Source organism: Orycteropus afer, unplaced genomic scaffold, assembly GCF_000298275.1.
Source record: "Orycteropus afer afer isolate SDZICR_OR568_19922 unplaced genomic scaffold, OryAfe1.0 scaffold00037, whole genome shotgun sequence".
In the NCBI taxonomy this organism is placed as follows: Eukaryota; Metazoa; Chordata; class Mammalia; order Tubulidentata; family Orycteropodidae; genus Orycteropus; species Orycteropus afer.
This window is the reverse complement of record NW_006921624.1, coordinates 4,876,304-4,882,303: the sequence shown is the minus strand read 5'-3', so window position 1 is coordinate 4,882,303 and position 6,000 is coordinate 4,876,304. Positions and strand designations below refer to the sequence as shown.

Here is a 6,000-nt window from a genome sequence, read left to right as displayed (position 1 = left end):
AAAAGAACTAACAAATCTGTCCTGGAAGAAGTGCAGTTGGAATGATCCTTGGAAGCGAGAATGCCCAGACTTCATCTCACCTACTTTGGTCATGTTGTCAGCAGGGACCATTCTCTGGAGAAGGATATCGTGCTTGGTAAAGTGGAGAGTCAACGATAATGGGGAAAGCGTTCAACAAGACAGACTGACACAGTGGCTGCCAACTATGGGCTCAGGTATAGTAAGGATTGAGAGGCTGGCATAGGACCAGGCAGTGTTTCGTTCTGTTGTACATAGGTCACTATGAGTCAGAGCCGACTTGATGGCACCTAACAACAACAACAACAGGATGTCTGATTTAGGGCTGGAAACTAAGCCCTTCAGGTTGGAAGGCAACTGGGGAAAAGCTGTCTTCTCAAAGTAGAGTCAACCTTGATGACATGGATGGAGTAAACCTTCAAGACCTTCATTTGCTAAAGCTGCACAACTCAAAAAATGAGGAAACAGCTACAAACATACATAAATAATCAGAACATGCAATATACGAAGGATGATTCTTAGAAAATTAAAAATTATCAAAAATAAAATCAAACGCATAAAGACTGATATCTTAGGCATTATTGAGCTGAAGAGGACTAGTATTGGCCATTTGAATAGGATAATCATATGGTCTACTATTTGGGAATGAAAATTAAAGAGGAATGGTGTTGCATTCAACATTGAAAAGCACATTTTGAGATCTATCCTGAAGTACAATGCTGTCAGGGATAGGATAACACCCATATGCACAAAAAGAAAACCAGTTAATATGACTATTATTCAAGTTTACACACCAACCACAAAAGCCAAACATGAAGAAATTAAAGATTTTTACTAACTTCTGCAGTCTGACATTGATCAAACATGCAATCAAGAGACATTGATAGTCACTGGTAACTGGAATATGAAAGCTGGAAATGAAGAAAGAGAATCAGCAGTTGGAAAATATGGCTTTGTTTATAGAAATGACACTGAAGATCACATGAGAGCACTTTGTAAAACCAGTCATCTGTTTATTGCAAATTCCTTTTTTCAACAACATAAACGGTGACTATTCACATGGACCTCACCAGAGAGAATACACAGGAATCAAATCAAGTACATCTGTGGAAAGAGATGATGGAGAAATTCAACATCACCAGTCAGAACAAGGCCAAAGGCCAGCTGTGGAGCTGACCATCAATTGCTCACATGCAAGTTCCAAGTTGAAGCTGAAGAAAATTAAAACACATCCATGAGAGCCAAAATACAACCTTGATTATGTCCCACGTGAATTTAGAAACCATCAGAAGAACAGATTTGATGCAATGAACAGTAATGAACAAAGACCAGATGAGTTGTGGGAAGATATCGTATATGAACAAAGCAAAAAGTCATTAAAAATACAGGAAAGGAAGAAAAGATCAAAATAAATGTCAGAGGAGGCTCTGAAACTTGTTCTTGAACGTAGAGTACCTAAAGTGAAAGGAAGAAATGATGAAATGAAAGTGCTAAACATATTTCAAAGGGTAGCTTGAGACAACAAAGGAAAGCATTAAAATGAACTAGACAAAGACTTGGAACTGGGAAAACAAAAGGAAAGACCATGCTCAGCATTTCTCAAGCTGAAAGAAAAAAGTCAAGCCTCAAGTTGCAATACTGAAGGAGTCTTTGGGCAAAGAACTGAAAGACACAGGAAGCATCAAAGAACACAGAAAGAATGCACAAAGCTGCTGTTCCAAAAAGAACTACCAAAGTCAGCCATTTCAGGAGGCAGCATATGATCACTAATCAGCGGTACCGAAGGAAGCAGTCCAAGCTCCACTGAGGACATCAGCAAAAACAAGGCTCCAGGAACTGACAGAATACCAACTGAGATGTTTCGACAAACAGATGTTACGCTAGAAGCACTCACCTGTCTATGCCAAGATATTTGGAAGACGCTACCTGGCCGACTGGAAGAGTTCCGTATTCATGCCTATTCCAAAGAAAGGTGATGCAACAGAAAGCAGAATTTATCAAACAATATCATTAATAATACATGCAAGTAAAATTATGCTGAATATCATTCAAAAATTGGTGCAGCCATTCATCAGTAGGGAACTATCAGAAATTCAAGCTGGATTCAGAAAAGGACGTGGAATTAGGATATCACTGATGATGTCAGATAGATCTTGGCTGAAAGCAGAGAATACCTAAAAGATCCTTACCTGTGTTGCACTGACTATGCAAAATGTGGTAGTTAAGGGTGTGTCACCTTGGCTGGGCCATGGTTTGGAGTGGCTGGCAGCTACATGTAGCTATTCCCCTGATGAGACTGTCATCACCTCCGTGGTGGAATCTGCTGTGAGCAGCTATGTGGCCTCTTTCAGGGTGTGGCATGCTTCCAGGATATAAGGAGAAGCTTTGAGAAGGGTCTCTAGCTTTTGGCATTTGGCCCAGTCTTCATCCCAGTGGCCTGCCATGTGGCCTGCCGATCTTGGGATTGTTCCTGGACTTGAACTAGTGACCTGCCGTGTTGTCCGCTAATCTTGGGACTGTACCATTTTACCTGTTCATCTTGAGCTCGTCAACCTTAACAGCCGTTAAGTCCGAAAAAGCTTCCAGCTCCAGCGGGCTTGGAACATGAGGCAGAGCTGAAGCCCAAGGTCACCCAGCCCCTAGAGCCGACACTTGGAACTCGGACTTCTAGCCTCCTAAACTATAAGAGACTAATCCTTGTTTGTTAAAACTATCCACTTGTGGTATTTCTGTTACACTAGCAATAGAGAACCAAGACACAAAGACTTTCAACTGTGTGGGTAATAACTAATTATAGTAAACGTTGTTATAAATAGGAACTCCAGAAAACTTAATTTTACTCATGGAACCTATACATAGACCAATAGGCAAGCATTCAAACAGAAAAGGAGATACTGTGTGGTTTAAAATCAGGAAAGGTGTGCATCAGGGTTGTATCCTTTCATTACACTTGTTCCATCTGTATGCTGAGGAAATAATCCAAGAAGCTGGACTATTATGAAGAACACAGCATCAGGACTAGAGGAAGACTCATTCACAACCTGTAATACACAGATGATTTCTCCTTGCTTGCTGAAAGTGACCTGGAGCACTTAATGATAAAGATCAAAGACTACAGCCTTCAGTGTGGATTATATCTCAACAGAAAGAATACAAAAATCCTCATGATTGGACTATAAGCAACATCATGATAAATGGAGGAAAGACTGAAGTTGTCAAGATTTCCTTTTACTTGAGTCCACAACCAACGCCCAGGGAAACAGCAGTCAAGAAATCATTTGTGTTGGGCAAATCTGCTGCAAAAGACTTCTTTAGAGTATGAAAAAGCAAACAAGTCACTTTGAAGGCTAAGGTGTGCCTGACCCAAACCAAAAACCCAAACTCACTGCTATCGAGTTGGATCCGACTCATAGCGAGCCCTCCTTGGGTTTGCGAGGCAGTATGTCTACGGAAGTAGATTGCCCAACCTTCCTTCTGAGGAGTGGCCAGTGGATTTGAACCGCCAGCCTTCCAGCTAGCAGTCAAATGCCTTAGGCACTATGCCACCATATTCAGTCACCCCATATGCATATCTTAGGCACTATGCCACCATATTCAATCACCCCATATGCATATGAAAGCTGGACAATGAGTAAGGAAGACCAAAAGTGATGCCTCTGAATTACAGTGTTGCCAAAGAATAATGACAATACCATGAGTTGTCAGGAGAAAGAACAAAATCTGTCTTGGAAGAAATACAGCTAGAATGCACCTTAGACGTGAGGATGGACAGACTTCATCTCTCATATTTTGGACACGTTATCAGGAAAGACCAGTTCCTGGAAGAGGACATCATGCCTTGGTAAAGCAAAAGGTCAGTGAAAAAGAGGAAGATTCGCAACAAGATGGACTGACACAGTGGGTGCCAAGATAGCCTGAAACATGCAGACTTTGTGCACATGGCACAGGACTGGGCAGCGTGTCATTCTGCTGCACACGGGGCTGCTATGAGTCAGAAGTGACTCAACAGCACCTAACAACAACACAAGCGTGTCTAAGACTATAAACAAAACAACAAATATTGGCAATGATTTTCTCAAATTGGAACCCTTATCCATAGTTGGTGGGAATGGAAAATCATACAGACATTGTGGAAAACAGCGTGGCAGGTCCTCAAGAAAACTAAAAATAGAACTAGCACATGATCCAGCAATTTCACTCCTACATATACACCCCAAAAACTTGAAAGCACAGACTCAAACAGAGCCTTGTATACCAGTGTTCACTGCAGTACTATTCACAGTGGCAAAAAGGTGGAAATAACCTAAATATCCATCAGCAGATGGACAGATAAACAAAATGTGGTATATAACATACATACAGTGGAATACTGCTCAGCCAATAGGAGAAATGAAGTCTTTTTTAAAAAATACATGTCTATACTCCAGTGAAGTATTTTACCCTCTCTTCCCCTCCCATCCCTGGTATCCACCAAAAAATGCTTCTTCTGTGTGAAAACCTTTTCTTAATTTTTATAAGAGTGGTCTCATACAATATTTGTCTTTTGTGATTGACTAATTTCATGCAGCATGTCATACATGCTTAGATGGAGCTCGAAGACATCATGCTAAGTGAAAGTCAATCACAAAAAGACAAATATTGTACAGCCTCACTTACATAAAAAGACAAGAGAAGGCAAATGTATAGAGACCAAAGTTTATTAGTGGTCACCAGGGGCAGGAGGCAAGGGGAGAAGATGAAGTTAACAGCAATGGAAAAATCCCACTGATTAAGGGCAGGGTTGCACACCTGCTTATTTAATTGCCGTCAATAAGTTCTACTCCCATAAAAAGCTGAATTGGCAAGGCATTTGTGACAGATATATTTACAACAAGGCATTTGTGATAATTTACAACAATGACCAAAAAAAAAAAGATTAGCGGCCAAGGCTGCTTATGTGCAACCAAACATTTCTTGGATTTGGTTCATTGGCTTGGAGGTTTAGAGTCATGGTTTCATGGGACACCCCAGTTAACTGGCCTAATAACATGTTTAGCCCTTCTGTTCTAAATTCTAGTTCATTGTGTAGTGCTTGGGGTCTTAAACGTTTGCAAGCAAGGTATTGCAAGCAAGACAACTGGTGTCTATTTACTCACCAGGAGCAACAGAGGAAGAAGGAGAGGCAGGAATAGGAGGAGGACATGGAACGTGTGGCTACTGGCTCCGTGAACAAGTGCCTCCTTTACCTGAGACCATAAGAGCTGGATGGTGCTCAGCTATCACTGCTAACCATTTCAGTCAAAGATTCCATGAAAGAATCCTGATCGGGGGAAGGTACAGAACAGAATTTCAAATTCTCATGGAATCTACACTTTCCGGACCTGTGGCAGTTGGATGAACACCTGAAACTATTGCTCTGAGATAATCTTTAAAACTTACTCCAAAAATATCCCTTGAAGTTTTTTTAAAACCAAACAATGGTTTATCTTAATGAGTAAAAAATATCTGTCTTAAGCTCTTTTAAGAACTATCTATCTGGGATCAAAGCAACAACAGTAACTCGAAAGATTAAACAGGAACCTTAAAGGGCGGTGAGGTAATTCAATGGAGGAGGAACAGCGTGGAGAAGGAGGGTGAGAACGGTCCCCCGACTGGAGGTCCCCCGACTGGAGGTCCCCCGACTGGAAGAACGTGACCAGTGTCACTGAACTGTGCAGGAAGAAGCTGCTGACCGGGCGTTTGTTGTGCTCTATGTATTCTCAACAACAACGATGAAATAAAATTTTAAAAAAAAGGTATGTAAAAAAATAGGTCACACATTATTCACTACTATGGGATGCAGTCACTCACTGTCCCCCTTATGAAGATCCAAAAGAGATTTCTCTCTGACAGGGCCAAAGAAAACTGGGCTTATCCTGAGATACCGGTTCATTTAATCTAGTATCCACCAAGAATGCGTTTCCCTTTTCCTATTGCTACCAGGAAGCTCAGAGCGAAATTACA

General features: G+C 41.2%; 1 protein-coding gene across 1 annotated transcript in view; it reads right to left on the bottom strand.

Annotated features, from left to right (window-relative positions):
- CDK5RAP2 (CDK5 regulatory subunit associated protein 2) overlaps nucleotides 1-6,000 on the bottom strand; it is a 233,458-nt gene that overhangs the window by 187,767 nt on the left and 39,691 nt on the right. The gene's annotated exons all lie outside the window — the stretch shown is intronic.